General features: G+C 40.0%; 1 protein-coding gene across 8 annotated transcripts in view; it reads right to left on the bottom strand.

Annotated features, from left to right (window-relative positions):
* The window catches only part of arfip2b (ADP-ribosylation factor interacting protein 2b), a 117,683-nt gene extending 99,074 nt beyond the window's left edge, over positions 1-18,609 (bottom strand). Inside the window, exons 1-2 of one of the 8 annotated variants that reach the window (XM_067432660.1) lie at positions 18,486-18,609; positions 16,562-16,694 (exon numbers count right to left, since the gene is read on the bottom strand). The gene's annotated coding sequence lies outside the window, so the exon portion shown is untranslated. The remainder of the gene's footprint in view (positions 1-16,561; positions 16,695-18,485) is intronic. The other 7 variants (XM_067432649.1, XM_067432651.1, XM_067432652.1 and 4 more) reach the window with 7 other exon arrangements.
* Positions 18,610-19,422: the final 813 nt, after the last annotated feature.

The following is a 19,422-nucleotide window of genomic DNA, read 5'->3' as shown; positions in this document are numbered from 1 at the left end:
TGAAAGTGAGATCTTTTTGGAAAAAACTCAATTGTTATTGGAAGAGTTTTTAGTGAGGCCATAGGGTGTTTTCACACTAGCAGAATTAGTGGGAGAGAGTTGCTATAGTTTGAGGACACTGTAATGCAATACAGGTGGTAGCTCATTCTGAGGGGCATTTTGAGCCCCTCAGATTTTGCTGCCTTTCCATATGGGCCTTTTTATAAAGCCAAAAAACATCTGTTCTACTGTGGAGTCTGTTGGCCAAAGCCGGCCCCCCAACACAACTAAATGGGTTCTAGCCAGGATCTAACCTGATTTGGAGACTGTTTTTTGAAACACTTGATTTTTATTAGAGGATGCTTTAGGTAGGCCAGTCTTAGTTGTTTACTCACAGGCCTGTATTGTAGTTACATGAAAGTGAGATCTTTTTGGAAAAAAACTCAATTGTTATTGGAAGAGTTTTTAGTGAGGCCATAGGGTGTTTTCACACTAGCAGAATTAGTGGGAGAGAGTTGCTATAGTTTGAGGACACTGTAATGCAATACAGGTGGTAGAACATTCTGAGGGGCATTTTGAGACCCTCAGAATTTGCTGCCTTTCTATATGGGCTGTTTTATCAAGCCAGAAAACATATGTTCTACTGTGGAGTCTGTTGGCCAAAGCCTGGCTCCCCACCACAACTAAATGGGTTCTAGCCAGGATCTAACCTGATTTGGAGACTGTTTTTTGAAACACTCGATTGTTATTAAAGGAATCTTTAGGTAGGCCATTGTTTACTCAGTGGCCTGTATTGCAGTTACATGAAAGTGATATTATTTTTTGAAAAGATTCAATTGTTATTGGAAGATTATTAAGTGAGGCCATAGGAAGTTTTCACAATAGCAGAATAAGTGGGAGAGAGTTGCTATAGTTTGAGGACACTGTAATGCAATACAGGTGGTAGCTCATTCTGAGGGGCATTTTGAGACCCTCAGATTTTGCTGCCTTTCCATATGGGCCGTTTTATCAAGCCAGAAAACATCTGTTGTACTGTGGAGTCTGTTGGCCAAAGCCGGGCTCCCCACCACAACTAAATGGGTTCTAGCCAGGATCTAACCTGATTTGGAAACTGTTTTTTGAAACACTCGATTGTTATTAAAGGAATCTTTAGGTAGGCCATTGTTAACTCAGTGGCCTGTATTGCAGTTACATGAAAGTGATATCTTTTTGGAAAAGACTCAATTGTTATTGGAAGATTATTAAGTGAGGCCATAGGGTGTTTTCACACTAGCAGAATAAGTGGGAGAGATTTGCTATAGTTTGAGGACACTAATGCAATACAGGTGGTAGCTCATTCTGAGGGGCATTTTGAGCCCCTCAGATTTTGCTGCCTTTCCATATGGGCCTTTTTATAAAGCCAAAAAACATCTGTTCTACTGTGGAGTCTGTTGGCCAAAGCCGGGCCCCCCAACACAACTAAATGGGTTCTAGCCAGGATCTAACCTGATTTGGAGACTGTTTTTTGAAAAACCTGATTGTTATTAGAAGATGCTTTAGGTAGTCCAGTCTTAGTTGTTTACTCACAGGCCTGTATTGTAGTTACATGAAAGTGAGATCTTTTTGGAAAAAACTCAATTGTTATTGGAAGAGTTTTTAGTGAGGCCATAGGGTGTTTTCACACTAGCAGAATTAGTGGGAGAGAGTTGCTATAGTTTGAGGACACTGTAATGCAATACAGGTGGTAGCTCATTCTGAGGGGCATTTTGAGACCCTCAGAATTTGCTGCCTTTCCATATGGGCCGTTTTATTAAGCCAGAAAACATCTATTCTACCTTGGAGTCCGTTGGCCAAAGCCTGTATCCCCACCACAACTAAATGGGTTCTAGCCAGGATCTAACCTGATTTGGAGACCGTTTTTTGAAACACTCGATTGTTTTTAGAGGATGCTTTAGGTAGGCCATTGTTTACTCAGAGGCCTGTATTGCAGTTACATGAAAGTGATATCTTTTTGGAAAAGACTCAATTGTTATTGGAAGATTATTAAGTGAGGCCATAGGGTGTTTTCACACTAGCAGAATAAGTGGGAGAGAGTTGCTATAGTTTGAGGACACTGTAATGCAATACAGGTGGTAGCTCATTCTGAGGGGCATTTTGAGCCCCTCAGATTTTGCTGCCTTTCCATATGGGCCTTTTTATAAAGCCAAAAAACATCTGTTCTACTGTGGAGTCTGTTGGCCAAAGCCGGCCCCCCAACACAACTAAATGGGTTCTAGCCAGGATCTAACCTGATTTGGAGACTGTTTTTTGAAACACTTGATTGTTATTAGAGGATGCTTTAGGTAGGCCAGTCTTAGTTGTTTACTCACAGGCCTGTATTGTAGTTACATGAAAGTGAGATCTTTTTGGAAAAAAACTCAATTGTTATTGGAAGATTTTTTAGTGAGGCCATAGGTGTTTTCACACTAGCAGAATAAGTGGGAGAGAGTTGCTGAAGTTTGAGGACACTGTAATGCAATACAGGTGGTAGCTCATTCTGAGGGGCATTTTGAGCCCCTCAGATTTTGCTGCCTTTCCATATGGGCCGTTTTTTAAAGCCAGAAAACATCTGTTCTACTGTGGAGTCTGTTGGCCAAAGCCTGGATCCCCACCACAACTAAATGGGTTCTAGCCAGGATCTAACCTGATTTGGAGACTGTTTTTTGAAAAACTTGATTGTTATTAGAAGATGCTTTAGGTAGTCCAGTCTTAGTTGTTTACTCACAGGCCTGTATTGTAGTTACATGAAGGTGAGATCTTTTTGGAAAAAACTCAATTGTTATTGGAAGAGTTTTTAGTGAGGCCATAGGGTGTTTTCACACTAGCAGAATTAGTGGGAGAGAGTTGCTATAGTTTGAGGACACTGTAATGCAATACAGGTGGTAGCTCATTCTGAGGGGCATTTTGAGCCCCTCAGATTTTGCTGCCTTTCCATATGGGCTGTTTTATCAAGCCAGAAAGCATATGTTCTACTGTGGAGTCTGTTGGCCAAAGCCTGGCTCCCCACCACAACTAAATGGGTTCTAGCCAGGATCTAACCTGATTTGGAGACCGGTTTTTGAAACACTCGATTGTTTTTAGAGGATGCTTTAGGTAGGCCAGTCTTAGTTGTTTACTCAGAGGCCTGTATTGCAGTTACATGAAAGTGATATCTTTTTGGAAAAGACTCAATTGATATTGGAAGATTATTAAGTGAGGCCATAGGGTGTTTTCACACTAGCAGAATAAGTGGGAGAGAGTTGCTATAGTTTGAGGACACTGTAATGCAATACAGGTGGTAGAACATTCTGAGGGGCATTTTGAGCCCCTCAGATTTTGCTTCCTTTCCATATGGGCCGTTTTATAGAGCCAGAAAACATCTGTTCTACTGTGGAGTCTGTTGGCCAAAGCCTGGCTCCCCACCACAACTAAATGGGTTCTAGCCAGGATCTAACCTGATTTGGAGACTGTTTTTTGAAACACTCGATTGTTATTAAAGGAATCTTTAGGTAGGCCATTGTTTACTCAGTGGCCTGTATTGCAGTTACATGAAAGTGATATCATTTTGGAAAAGATTCAATTGTTATTGGAAGATTATTAAGTGAGGCCATAGGGTGTTTTCACACTAGCAGAATAAGTGGGAGAGAGTTGCTATAGTTTGAGGACACTGTAATGCAATTTAGGTGGTAGCTCATTCTGAGGGGCATTTTGAGCCCCTCAGATTTTGCTGCCTTTCCATATGGGCCTTTTTATAAAGCCAAAAAACATCTGTTCTACTGTGGAGTCTGTTGGCCAAAGCCGGCCCCCCACCACAACTAAATGGGTTCTAGCCAGGATCTAACCTGATTTGGAGACTGTTTTTTGAAAAACTTGATTGTTATTAGAAGATGCTTTAGGTAGTCCAGTCTTAGTTGTTTACTCACAGGCCTGTATTGTAGTTACATGAAAGTGATATCTTTTTGGAAAAAAACTCAATTTTTTATTGGAAGAGTTTTTAGTGAGGCCATAGGGTGTTTTCACACTAGCAGAATTAGTGGGAGAGAGTTGCTATAGTTTGAGGACACTGTAATGCAATACAGGTGGTAGCTCATTCTGAGGGGCATTTTGAGACCCTCAGAATTTGCTGCCTTTCTATATGGGCTGTTTTATCAAGCCAGAAAACATATGTTCTACTGTGCAGTCTGTTGCCCAAAGCCTGGCTCCCCACCACAACTAAATGGGTTCTAGCCAGGATCTAACCTGATTTGGAGACTGTTTTTTGAAACACTCGATTGTTATTAAAGGAATCTTTAGGTAGGCCATTGTTTACTCAGTGGCCTGTATTGCAGTTACATGAAAGTGATATTATTTTTTGAAAAGATTCAATTGTTATTGGAAGATTATTAAGTGAGGCCATAGGGTGTTTTCACACTAGCAGAATAAGTGGGAGAGAGTTGCTATAGTTTGAGGACACTGTAATGCAATACAGGTGGTAGCTCATTCTGAGGGGCATTTTGAGCCCCTCAGATTTTGCTGCCTTTCCATATGGGCCGTTTTATCAAGCCAGAAAACATCTGTTGTACTGTGGAGTCTGTTGGCCAAAGCCGGGCTCCCCACCACAACTAAATGGGTTCTAGCCAGGATCTAACCTGATTTGGAGACTGTTTTTTGAAACACTTGATTGTTATTAAAGGAATCTTTTGGTAGGCCATTGTTTACTCAGTGGCCTGTATTGCAGTTACATGAAAGTGATATCTTTTTGGAAAAGACTCAATTGTTATTGGAAGATTATTAAGTGAGGCCATAGGGTGTTTTCACACTAGCAGAATAAGTGGGAGAGATTTGCTATAGTTTGAGGACACTAATGCAATACAGGTGGTAGCTCATTCTGAGGGGCATTTTGAGCCCCTCAGATTTTGCTGCCTTTCCATATGGGCCTTTTTATAAAGCCAAAAAACATCTGTTCTACTGTGGAGTCTGTTGGCCAAAGCCGGGCCCCCCAACACAACTAAATGGGTTCTAGCCAGGATCTAACCTGATTTGGAGACTGTTTTTTGAAAAACCTGATTGTTATTAGAAGATGCTTTAGGTAGTCCAGTCTTAGTTGTTTACTCACAGGCCTGTATTGTAGTTACATGAAAGTGAGATCTTTTTGGAAAAAAACTCAATTGTTATTGGAAGAGTTTTTAGTGAGGCCATAGGGTGTTTTCACACTAGCAGAATTAGTGGGAGAGAGTTGCTATAGTTTGAGGACACTGTAATGCAATACAGGTGGTAGCTCATTCTGAGGGGCATTTTGAGACCCTCAGAATTTGCTGCCTTTCCATATGGGCCGTTTTATTAAGCCAGAAAACATCTATTCTACCTTGGAGTCCGTTGGCCAAAGCCTGTATCCCCACCACAACTAAATGGGTTCTAGCCAGGATCTAACCTGATTTGGAGACCGTTTTTTGAAACACTCGATTGTTTTTAGAGGATGCTTTAGGTAGGCCATTGTTTACTCAGAGGCCTGTATTGCAGTTACATGAAAGTGATATCTTTTTGGAAAAGACTCAATTGTTATTGGAAGATTATTAAGTGAGGCCAAAGGGTGTTTTCACACTAGCAGAATAAGTGGGAGAGAGTTGCTATAGTTTGAGGACACTGTAATGCAATACAGGTGGTAGCTCATTCTGAGGGGCATTTTGAGCCCCTCAGATTTTGCTGCCTTTCCATATGGGCCTTTTTATAAAGCCAAAAAAACATCTGTTCTACTGTGGAGTCTGTTGGCCAAAGCCGGCCCCCCAACACAACTAAATGGGTTCTAGCCAGGATCTAACCTGATTTGGAGACTGTTTTTTGAAACACTTGATTGTTATTAGAGGATGCTTTAGGTAGGCCAGTCTTAGTTGTTTACTCACAGGCCTGTATTGTAGTTACATGAAAGTGAGATCTTTTGGAAAAAAACTCAATTGTTATTGGAAGATTTTTTAGTGAGGCCATAGGTGTTTTCACACTAGCAGAATAAGTGGGAGAGAGTTGCTATAGTTTGAGGACACTGTAATGCAATACAGGTGGTAGCTCATTCTGAGGGGCATTTTGAGCCCCTCAGATTTTGCTGCCTTTCCATATGGGCCGTTTTTTAAAGCCAGAAAACATCTGTTCTACTGTGGAGTCTGTTGGCCAAAGCCTGGCTCCCCACCACAACTAAATGGGTTCTAGCCAGGATCTAACCTGATTTGGAGACTGTTTTTTGAAAAACTTGATTGTTATTAGAAGATGCTTTAGGTAGTCCAGTCTTAGTTGTTTACTGACAGGCCTGTATTGTAGTTACATGAAAGTGAGATCTTTTTGGAAAAAACTCAATTGTTATTGGAAGAGTTTTTAGTGAGGCCATAGGGTGTTTTCACACTAGCAGAATTAGTGGGAGAGAGTTGCTATAGTTTGAGGACACTGTAATGCAATACAGGTGGTAGCTCATTCTGAGGGGCATTTTGAGCCCCTCAGATTTTGCTGCCTTTCCATATGGGCTGTTTTATCAAGCCAGAATATATATGTTCTACTGTGGAGTCTGTTGGCCAAAGCCTGGTTCCCCACCACAACTAAATGGGTTCTAGCCAGGATCTAACCTGATTTGGAGACCGGTTTTTGAAACACTCGATTGTTTTTAGAGGATGCTTTAGGTAGGCCAGTCTTGGTTGTTTACTCAGAGGCCTGTATTGCAGTTACATGAAAGTGATATCTTTTTGGAAAAGACTCAATTGTTATTGGAAGATTATTAAGTGAGGCCATAGGGTGTTTTCACACTAGCAGAATAAGTGGGAGAGAGTTGCTATAGTTTGAGGACACTGTAATGCAATACAGGTGGTAGCTCATTCTGAGGGGCATTTTGAGCCCCTCAGATTTTGCTGCCTTTCCATATGGGCCGTTTTTTAAAGCCAGAAAACATCTGTTCTACTGTGGAGTCTGTTGGCCAAAGCCTGGCTCCCCACCACAACTAAATGGGTTCTAGCCAGGATCTAACCTGATTTGGAGACTGTTTTTTGAAAAACTTGATTGTTATTAGAAGATGCTTTAGGTAGTCCAGTCTTAGTTGTTTACTGACAGGCCTGTATTGTAGTTACATGAAAGTGAGATCTTTTTGGAAAAAACTCAATTGTTATTGGAAGAGTTTTTAGTGAGGCCATAGGGTGTTTTCACACTAGCAGAATTAGTGGGAGAGAGTTGCTATAGTTTGAGGACACTGTAATGCAATACAGGTGGTAGCTCATTCTGAGGGGCATTTTGAGCCCCTCAGATTTTGCTGCCTTTCCATATGGGCTGTTTTATCAAGCCAGAAAATATATGTTCTACTGTGGAGTCTGTTGGCCAAAGCCTGGTTCCCCACCACAACTAAATGGGTTCTAGCCAGGATCTAACCTGATTTGGAGACCGGTTTTTGAAACACTCGATTGTTTTTAGAGGATGCTTTAGGTAGGCCAGTCTTAGTTGTTTACTCAGAGGCCTGTATTGCAGTTACATGAAAGTGATATCTTTTTGGAAAAGACTCAATTGTTATTGGAAGATTATTAAGTGAGGCCATAGGGTGTTTTCACACTAGCAGAATAAGTGGGAGAGAGTTGCTATAGTTTGAGGACACTGTAATGCAATACAGGTGGTAGCTCATTCTGAGGGGCATTTTGAGCCCCTCAGATTTTGCTGCCTTTCCATATGGGCCGTTTTATCAAGTCAGAAAACATCTGTTGTACTGTGGAGTCTGTTGGCCAAAGCCGGGCTCCCCACCACAACTAAATGGGTTCTATCCCGGATCTAATCTGATTTGGAGACTGTTTTTTGAAACACTCGATTGTTATTAAAGGAATCTTTAGGTAGGCCATTGTTTACTCAGTGGCCTGTATTGCAATTACATGAAAGTGATATATTTTTGGAAAAGACTCAATTGTTATTGGAAGATTATTAAGTGAGGCCATAGGGTGTTTTCACACTAGCAGAATAAGTGGGAGAGATTTTCTATAGTTTGAGGACACTGTAATGCAATACAGGTGGTAGCTCATTCTGAGGGGCATTTTGAGCCCCTCAGATTTTGCTGCCTTTCCATATGGGCCTTTTTATAATGCCAAAAAACATCTGTTCTACTGTGGAGTCTGTTGGCCAAAGCCTGGCCCCCCAACACAACTAAATGGGTTCTAGCCAGGATCTAACCTGATTTGGAGACTGTTTTTTGAAAAACCTGATTGTTATTAGAAGGTGCTTTAGGTAGTCCAGTCTTAGTTGTTTACTCACAGGCCTGTATTGTAGTTACATGAAAGTGAGATCTTTTTGGAAAAAACTCAATTGTTATTGGAAGAGTTTTTAGTGAGGCCATAGGGTGTTTTCACACTAGCAGAATTAGTGGGAGAGAGTTGCTATAGTTTTAGGACACTGTAATGCAATACAGGTGGTAGCTCATTCTGAGGGGCATTTTGAGCCCCTCAGATTTTGCTGCCTTTCCATATGGGCTGTTTTATCAAGCCAGAAAACTTATGTTCTACTGTGGAGTCTGTTGGCCAAAGCCTGGCTCCCCACCACAACTAAATGGGTTCTAGCCAGGATCTAACCTGATTTGGAGACTGTTTTTTGAAACACTCGATTGTTATTAAAGGAATCTTTAGGTAGGCCATTGTTTACTCAGTGGCCTGTATTGCAGTTACATGAAAGTGATATCTTTTTGGAAAAGACTCAATTGTTATTGGAAGATTATTAAGTGAGGCCATAGGGTGTTTTCACACTAGAAGAATAAGTGGGAGAGAGTTGCTATAGTTTGAGGACACTGTAATGCAATACAGGTGGTAGCTCATTCTGAGGGGCATTTTGAGCCCCTCAGATTTTGCTGCCTTTCCATATGGGCCTTTTTATAAAGCCAAAAAACATCTGTTCTACTGTGGAGTCTGTTGGCCAAAGCCGGCCCCCTAACACAACTAAATGGGTTCTAGCCAGGATCTAACCTGATTTGGAGACTGTTTTTTGAAACACTCGATTGTTATTAAAGGAATCTTTAGGTAGGCCATTGTTTACTCAGTGGCCTGTATTGCAGTTACATGAAAGTGATATCTTTTTGGAAAAGACTCAATTGTTTTGGAAGATTATTAAGTGAGGCAATAGGGTGTTTTCACACTAGCAGAATAAGTGGAAGAGAGTTGCTATAGTTTAAGGACACTGTAATGCAATACAGGTGGTAGCTCATTCTGAGGGGCATTTTGAGCCCCTCAGATTTTGCTGCCTTTCCATATGGGCCTTTTTATAAAGCCAAAAAACATCTGTTCTACTGTTGGGTCTGTTGGCCAAAGCCGGGCCCCCCAACACAACTAAATGGGTTCTAGCCAGGATCTAACCTGATTTGGAGACCGTTTTTTGAAACACTTGATTGTTATTAGAGGATGCTTTAGGTAAGCCAGTCTTAGTTGTTTACTCACAGGCCTGTATTGTAGTTACATGAAAGTGAGATCTTTTTGGAAAAAAACTCAATTGTTATTGGAAGATTTTTTAGTGAGGCCATAGGTGTTTTCACACTAGCAGAATAAGTGGGAGAGAGTTGCTATAGTTTGTGGACACTGTAATGCAATACAGGTGGTAGCTCATTCTGAGGGGCATTTTGAGCCCCTCAGATTTTGCTGCCTTTCCATATGGGCCGTTTTTAAAGCCAGAAAACATCTGTTCTACTGTGGAGTCTGTTGGACAAAGCCTGGCTCCCCACCACAACTAAATGGGTTCTAGCCAGGATCTAACCTGATTTGGAGCCTGTTTTTTGAAAAACCTGATTGTTATTAGAAGATGCTTTAGGTAGTCCAGTCTTAGTTGTTTACTCACCGGCCTGTATTGTCGTTACATGAAAGTGAGATCTTTTTGGAAAAAACTCAATTGTTATTGGAAAGTTTTTAGTGAGGCCATAGGGTGTTTTCACACTAGCAGAATTAGTGGGAGAGAGTTGCTATAGTTTGAGGACACTGTAATGCAATACAGGTGGTAGCTCATTCTGAGGGGCATTTTGAGCCCCTCAGATTTTGCTGCCTTTCCATATGGGCCGTTTTTAAAGCCAGTAAACGTCTTTTCTACTGTGGAGTCTGTTGGACAAAGCCTGGCTCCCCACCACAACTAAATGGGTTCTAGCCAGGATCTAACCTGATTTGGAGACCGTTTTTTGAAAAACCTGATTGTTATTAGAAGATGCTTTAGGTAGTCCAATCTTAGTTGTTTACTCACCGGCCTCTATTGTCGTTACATGAAAGTGAGATCTTTTTGGAAAAAACTCAATTGTTATTGGAAAGTTTTTAGTGAGGCCATAGGGTGTTTTCACACTAGCAGAATTAGTGGGAGAGAGTTGCTATAGTTTGAGGACACTGTAATGCAATACAGGTGGTAGCTCATTCTGAGGGGCATTTTGAGCCCCTCAGATTTTGCTTCCTTTCCATATGGGCCGTTTTATCAAGCCAGAAAACATCTGTTCTACTGTGGAGTCTGTTGGCCAAAGCCGGGCCCCCCAACACAACTAAATGGGTTCTAGCCAGGATCTAACCTGATTTGGAGACTGTTTTTTGAAACACTCGATTGTTATTAAAGGAATCTTTAGGTAGGCCATTGTTTACTCAGTGGCCTGTATTGCAGTTACATGAAAGTGATATCTTTTTGGAAAAGACTCAATTGTTATAGGAAGATTATTAAGTGAGGCCATAGGGTGTTTTCACACTAGCAGAATAAGTGGGAGAGAGTTGCTATAGTTCGAGGACACTGTAATGCAATACAGGTGGTAGCTCATTCTGAGGGGCATTTTGAGCCCCTCAGATTTTGCTGCCTTTCCATATGGGCCGTTTTATCAAGCCAGAAAACATCTGTTCTACTGTGGAGTCTGTTGGCCAAAGCCGGGCCCCCCAACACAACTAAATGGGTTCTAGCCAGGATCTAACCTGATTTGGAGACTGTTTTTTGAAACACTCGATTGTTATTAAAGGAATCTTTAGGTAGGCCATTGTTTACTCAGTGGCCTGTATTGCAGTTACATGAAAGTGATATCTTTTTGGAAAAGACTCAATTGTTATAGGAAGATTATTAAGTGAGGCCATAGGGTGTTTTCACACTAGCAGAATAAGTGGGAGAGAGTTGCTATAGTTCGAGGACACTGTAATGCAATACAGGTGGTAGCTCATTCTGAGGGGCATTTTGAGCCCCTCAGATTTTGCTGCCTTTCCATATGGGCCTTTTTATTAAGCCAAAAAACATCTGTTGTACTGTGGAGTCTGTTGGCCAAAGCCGGGCCCCCTTACACAACTAAATGTGTTCTAGCCAGGATCTAACCTGATTTCGAGACTGTTTTTTGAAACACTTGATTGTTATTAGAGGATGCTTTAGGTAGGCCAGTCTTAGTTGTTTACTCACAGGCCTGTATTGTAGTTACATGAAAGTGAGATCTTTTTGGAAAAAAACTCAATTGTTATCGGAAGATTATTAAGTGAGGCCATAGGTGTTTTCACACTAGCAGAATTAGTGGGAGAGAGTTGCTATAGTTTGAGGACACTGTAATGCAATACAGGTGGTAGCTCATTCTGAGGGGCATTTTGAGCCCCTCAGATTTTGCTGCCGTTCCATATGGGCCGTTTTATCAAGCCAGAAAACATCTATTCTACCTTGGAGTCCGTTGGCCAAAGCCGGGCTCCCCACCACAACTAAATGGGTTCTACATTTACATTTAATCATTTAGCAGACGCTTTTATCCAAAGCGACTTACAAAAAAGGGGAGAGCAATAGAAGCAACGAAACAAACAAGGCCAACAACCTGTAAGAGCTGTAAGAAGTCTCAATTAATTAGCACAGTACACAAGTTGTTTTTTTTGTTTTGTTTTTTTATAGCCATCTACAATAGCCACCTACAACAAAAACTCACATACGCAAAATACAGAACACTGGATTTTGATAGCCATGATAACAACCTGCCAGGATCAAACCTGATTTGGAGACTGTTTTTGAAACACTTGATTGTTATTAGAGGATGCTTTAGGTAGGCCAGTCTTAGTTGTTTACTCACAGGCCTGTATTGTAGTTACATGAAAGTGAGATCTTTTTGGAAAAAACTCAATTGTTATTGGAAGATTATTTAGTGAGGCCATAGGTGTTATCACACTAGCAGAATAAGTGGGAGAGAGTTGCTATAGTTTGAGGACACTGTAATGCAATACAGGTGGTAGCTCATTCTAAAGGGGCATTTTGAGCCCCTCAGATTTTGCTGCCATTTTATCAAGCCAGAAAACATCTGTTGTACTGTAGAGTCCGTTGGCTAAATCCTGGCTCCTCACTGAAACTAAATGTGGTCTAGCCGGGATGTATCGTGAATTGAAGACCGTTTTTTGAAACACTTGATTGTTATTACACTGAAAACCCTAATAAGTTGATTGAACTCAACTAATTTGAGTAAACTCATTCCCTCATATCATTTGAGTAATGGAGTCTCCCAAAACTTGTATATTTAAGTTAACTTAACTTGGTGCTTACGTTCACTGTACTTAAATTGTTAAGTTCACCAAACTGGGTACACCAGAAGTTCAGTACACCATGCTGGGTACAACCAATCAAAACTTCAACATGCATTGCAGCATGAATAAATTATACATCTGAATTGTGACACATTTTCTTTGATTCTTACTATTTGCTTTTACTATTGCTCTTTTGTTCTGTTGTTTTTGTAGCTTGTTTTATGTTCAGAGTTAATCTGTTTATCGGATGTAACAATTTTTTAACAAAATGTAATCGGCACCATTGCAGAGATTCATACACGGATTCTTGATGTCTGTGCATGTCTAACTAATACTGTAGATTTAAACATTTTGTGCACAAAAAATAAAATAATAAATTGTTTAATTACCACAAGAGTAAAGAATCTCGTGGATATTTTTATTAATATTTCAAAACTTTGGTAACCAGAGCATTAGACTCTGCAATGAGATCAGGGATTCTGCCAATACATGATGATGTTATCATCGTCAATGATAAAACAATATCACTTGATATTTTCTCTTTACTTTGTGTTCCTTCACAAATGTGTCTCACAAACACAAAACAGCCAGAGAAACATTATAGGTAACACTTTATAATAACGTTCAGTTGTAAGTCATTTATAAGTGGTTAGATAATGATGAACTAATCATTTACAAAACATTCATTAATGATTATCAAGTGATATGCTAACATTTTATGAATGTTTTGTAAATTCCGTTACAAGTTATTTACAAGTGAATAGTAAATGATTAACTAATGATTTATGAAACATGACTATGCATTCATATATGATTAATGAGTGATTTGTTAATTATATTACATATATTTAGTAGATTCGGTTAAAAGTAATTTACAATTGATTAGTTAATGATGAACTAATGATTTACAAAACATGACAATGCACTTCCTAAATGTTACCGAATTGTTACTTTTTTGTATATTATTTAGTTTTAAATTATTTACAAGTTATTAGATAATGATAAATTAATCATTTACAAATCATGATTATACATTCATAAATGAATAAGTATAATATGCTAACAATTTGCAAATCTGTGGTGTTATCTTTAAAAAATAGCATATCACAAAATAATCAAACAGATCCTTAGTAAATGGTTAAGTTACTAGTTAATATATTATTGATCACTGGAATGTTAGTGTACAATTATATCAATAAACAATTGTTAATCATGAACAAATGATGATCAAACCATTAGTAGATAATGAATATATAATTTATTGATACATCGTACAATTTTTAAGCTGGTCTGTTAAAACCCACAAAATGCATTTATAAATGTATGCATTTATATTTTAAAGAATGATAAATTACTAGTTGTCAAATTAATAAACATTTTAGAATGACTTAAAGTCAGGGGATTGCAGTGTTAAGTTAAATCCTTTCACTCTGCACACAATGGTGCAGACTTGTGTTCTGTGTGGGGTCTAGTGATAATGTGAATTGCTTTTACCCTCCAGTAAAGGTGCAAGAGTCAGAGAAGACAGCTGTCTATACCCTCACCAGTCAGCATTTACATTACATTACACACTACAAAGTGTTCATCACCTGTTAGAGATGATGTTGTAAATGCATGAATAAATGATTTACTAATCTTTATCCCCCGTTACAAATGACCTGTACATGTATACAAAGCATTTACAATGCTTTCTGCGTCCCCTAATCTAAAGTTTAGACTATTTGTCACTTGTAAATGTTTTACACGTCATTTGTAGATATTTCTCACCCGTTACAAATGCGTTCATTGATTGCTACAACAAATGTAACATTAAATGTGAAAATTAAATTCTGCTATTCTTCACCTGTTGCAATAGAAATGTGTAAATAGGTAATTCATCTATTACTGCAAGCATTTAACTCCTATTTGTCACATAACCAATCCCTTCCTTAAACCTACCCGTTTGTCTTATATATATATATATATATATATAAAAACAGGCAGATATGACTGCAGGAACAATTTATTCAAAAAGTACAAATATTCCAAGTCTCCTGAGGCTAAACTATTGCTTTGTGTGAAGTAAATCCCCAGAAGCGATCAGCAGCGTCGAGTTCATCCACCGGCTAATGATCAATGATTAAGGCCCCGATCACACAGAACGCGTTTTTGCAGCAAGAGGCGCCTTTTTTGAATGGATTTCGGTTGGAAGAGAGCGTTATGCGCGCTGCTTATGCGCCCTGGGCGCCTCGCATTTTAACCGCTTGCTGCGCCTTGCGTTTTTGAAGGAGCGCTCCGAGCGCATGAATTTGAAAAAAAGTCAACTCTGAGTGGAAAAGCGCCCGGTGTCATATTGCCTACATTTATGCTTGTTTAAAAAATATTAGAAGTAAAAATTAAACAATTAAGTAATTCGACCTGTCTCTGTTGTCCACCATAATGGGGCTGGATCTTGTGCCAGAGCTTGTATCATGTTCAGCGGGAGAACTTCTAACTTCAGACAGCCGTCCTGCCTTTCACTTATAGCCAAAATATGCTCTGACTGGCTCCATAACTGGCTCTGATAAATAACCCCTGAGTTGTTATGTCTGAGTAACACAAGAACTACCCAAACACTGGGTTGTTACATCTGACCCAGAAGTTGTGTAACATAAAACTACAAAATCTACCAAAACAATAGGTGGTTACATCTGACCCAGGATCTGGGTAACACAAAAACTACCCAAACACTGGGTTGTTACATCTGACCCAGGAGCTTGGTAACAAAAACTACCCGAACACTGGGTTGTTACATCTGACCCAGGAGCTGGGTAACAAAAACTACCCGAAACACTGGGTTGTTACATCTGACCCAGGAGCTGGGTAACAAAAACTACCCGAAACACTGGGTGGTTACATCTGACCCAGGAGCTGGTTAACACAAAAACTACCCAAACACATGGTTGTTACATCTGACCCAGGAGCTGGTTAACACAAAAACTACCCAAACACATGGTTGTTACATCTGACCCAGGAGCTGGGTAACAAAAAAAATAAAATATGACCTAAACAGCTCAACCCATGATTTTGGCTAAAATATCCCCATACACAAAAAAAAAAGATATTTTGAGTGTATCAATCTTTTTTCTTGATGTTTATATTTTGTCACAATGTTTCCTGTTTCGTCTGAATTTATTTTCTATTGTTTTTGTTAATCTGGTTCTCCAACACGTGATTTTACTGTAACACATCACAAGTGCTCCGGCCATAAATCTTTCACTGCTGTAATGAGTGAGAGCATTACTTTACTCTCTACTTTGTTTTGAACAAAACTCATTGTTGTGCTTGTTCAGAGTTATTTTTTTGCTGAATACTCTGCCAGACTAGAATCACATCACTTTTGGGAAGTCAGTAACTCTTTCCTGTATGTCAGCTGAAAAACAAGAGGCTGTTTGGCACGCAGTGGCATGAGAAATTGAAATCAAAGCATGCAACATGTCAGTGATTCACACTAAATCTCTGATGTCTTGTGACCATACAGATGGACTTTATTTCCCTGGAGCTGAATCATGCCTTTTGCATCGATGACTGTTAGCGGATAAAACTGCCAAGGTGCGTGACTTGCACTTGGATGAAATTACAGAGTTCAAAATATTCTAGGTGCAGCCTTTAAGATTGCGTGACTTTAAAAGTGTGCAACGTTTTTTGTCTTTACCTTTCCCAGCATGCTTTACATCCATTATCAAAGCATTATCCAGTACTGCTCAGTCCTAAGCCCCATCACCCCACCCTTTAAACCTCTTGCAGACTTCAGATGAATGAATGGATTTAGGCAATGTGTTGAACTCCCTATTCGGCCCAACATGGAGTCATTTCTTCCTTCAATGTTTATCATATTTGCGAGCTGATCAGGTTGGCAGGGCTCTGGATAAGTCTCTTGTGACTTCCAGAGCATAAAGCCTGGTCTGATCTCTCCAGCAACCTGATCTGTCAGTGATAGTGAACACAAGGCTTGTCTGGAACCACTAAATAGGTCAAATTCAGCACTCTCCTGGGGGAAATCAATTTCACAAAAGGTCCAAAAAGACAAATAAATATGTTTATGGTGAAATAAATCACCCACTTCTAAAGAGAAGAGCCATTGGCAGCATAAGGAGGTAAAGCATCACCTTGGAAAAATGCGAGGTTTGCAGTTTATCCTTTATTCGTGTTCAGGTAACTTCATCTCTTAACACCATGTCCCAGGGAGTGCCATAAATAGAGTAATATTAGGGAGTCAGAGGTGGACCAGGTCAAGGGTTCCTGTGATAGAATCACATCAAAACTTGCCTTTATAATCATAAATATCCGCAAGGAAATATCAGTGCTTGCAAGGTGTGGTAGATATTCCCCTTCACACCTAACCTGGGATGTCTCCTGATCGACGCCTACAAATTTATCCTCTTCTAGAGCGTCTCCTAATCGACGTCACCTCAGTCAGTCAAACTCTTGACCCCTATAAACACTATGACTTGTGAATAAGATCTCTAGTGTTCTACTAATGCCTGGCTCACACTACAGGAGTTTTAAAATCCTCTCCGATTGTAAAGTCTGGTTGCAGCACACACCCCTCAGGAGAATCTTTGCCGATTTTCTTAACTCAAATCTTAGACATGCTCACACTACAAGATTTGAAAATCGAGGAGCATCACACACTATAAAATATTATTAAGATTATCGTGCCAGAGGGAGTGTGTCACATGATCTACGCAGCAGATAGTAAGCGGGAAAACAAAATGGAAAGGCCTACTGTAACATGAAAACCTGCTGTATAAATAATGATCATTTGTTGTGGAAAAAAACAAAAAGCAAAAAGGTAATTTTATTGACCTTATTTGATCCTGTCATTCTGGCGCTCGTTGTGTGTGTTTGCAATGTATTTTTTCCCTCTGGGCTTGCCGTATAAAGGTGGAGCATGCGCACTTATTGTACTGGAGTGTAGCGGGTTTTTCAGGCTGGTTATTACGGTTATTACGCGTGTGAAAGAATAAAGTGAAGGAACGTTCAAACTGTCATTTATTGTTTTCTTATTTCTGAGTATTTGAGGCGAACACTGCACGAACGCTATGTCACACTAGTGTGCTAGAATGTTTACCGTTATGTTTACAGTTGCCTAGTTCAAAAGAGATCGTCACCTGTTACAGTGTAGATTTGTGCTGTCAAATGAAAAGCAAGAAATGCTGATATTCTCTCTCTCTCTCTCTCTCTCTCTCTCTCTCTCTCTCTCTCTCTCTCTATCACTCTCTCTCTCTCTCTCTCTCTCTCTCTCTCTCTATCACTCTCTCTCTCTGAGAGCTACAGCAAACTACGGCAACTCAACTCGCGGTCGCCATTTCAAAAGTCTGGTTCATCATAGACTTCCTATTGGCTATTGTGACACTACTGACGTTATTACAGTCTTGCTCATCCCGATAAATATCAAACATGTTTGATATGATCGGGGCGAGCCTGATTTGCGTGAGAGCAGATCGGGAGGTGCAAGATTTGATCTGTGAACGCCTCACATTACCAGATAATCTGCGCCGAACATCGGAACCGATCGAGTCCTGGAAAAGATTTTTTCTCTGAGTCTCAGGAGGGGAAAATCGGCCTAAAACTCCTGTAGTGTGAGCCAGCTGCATAAAGCCTAGTTCACACTGCCCGATTTTTGCCCCGATTTTGAGTCACCGACAGGTTTTGTGAAAATCGCCGACAAATGCCCGAGATCACAGGCAAATCGGTGCTCGTGCACGCGAGTGACAATCACACAGTGTGAATGACGCGCTCAGAGAGAATCGCCGACACCCGTGAGATATTTGGCATGTAAAATATCTGGACCTGTCGGCGATTGAAACTCCTGCTGTGTGAACTGCGTTCTGACTGAAAATTAAATCGGCGATGTCCGACAGCCAATGAAAGAGTGAGATATATGGCAGCAGGAGGTTCATGGAGGAGTTATAGAGCAGAATATCAGTATTTTAATAGATATATTTACAATTATATTAAACATTAACAAAGGCCAAACATTTGCACATACAGCCACAGCAGCAGCACATTACAAAATTGTTTAATTACCTCAAACTGTCTTTGGAGAACACAATCCTGGCTCCCTCTGTCTCTCCAACAATTTCTTCCGCCATAATCTTTTTTCTTTTTCTCCACAAATCAGCGCGCCCACAATTTGAAGCAAACTTTGTGCAGTTTATAATTTTTAATAACAATTCCAAGTCTCGCGCGAGAACTCCGGTCTGACGCACGTGTGATCTCGCGTTGTTTACTTGTCACATCTCACGTGTAGTTGGGAGAGTTGTCGGCGTCGGCGATTCTTCCTCTTGTTCAGTCATGCAGTGTGAACTCCTCTGTCGTCAAACCATCGTGCAGTGTGAACACAGCAGTGACTGAATGATACCCCAGATAGTCATGCAGTGTGAATAGAGCAGTGACCCGACGAGTTTGAAAATCGTGCAGTCTGAACTAGGCTTAAAGCATAATCAAACCCTTACGAAAGGAAAATATATTTACCAATATATTTTCTTGAAATATATTTTATGGAATAATATATTGATGGTATTATAAAATATATTATATATTCATGCAATAAATTGCAAAATATACAAATGATTGCCGCTTTCAATATATTGCAATATATTGGAAAATATAAATATTAAATCCCATATATGTGAATATATTGCATGATATTTTCAAATATATTGCAATATATTTTTGTTTCGTAAGGGAAGGCATTGTCTGGAGTCTGTCTAATTAATGCTGCACAGCAGGTTATAGTTCATTTAAACGTTTGTAAGCTGCCAAACCCCGGTCCGCTTCCAAACGAACTGTGCGTTTCCAATTATGTATGGAAGCATCACGGACCAAAAACATGTAAGCGAACCAAAAACAGGAAGATGAGACCCTAAAAAATAAGAATGCTCATGCTGGTAGTCGTGATATTGCCCATTAGGCTACAGTTCAGTACAGGTATTGTGTTTGTGTATGTGATGGAGGGATTCCT

This window comes from Pseudorasbora parva, chromosome 23 (genome assembly GCF_024679245.1).
Source record: "Pseudorasbora parva isolate DD20220531a chromosome 23, ASM2467924v1, whole genome shotgun sequence".
In the NCBI taxonomy this organism is placed as follows: domain Eukaryota; kingdom Metazoa; phylum Chordata; class Actinopteri; order Cypriniformes; family Gobionidae; genus Pseudorasbora; species Pseudorasbora parva.
This window is presented reverse-complemented; position numbering and strand designations above follow the sequence as displayed.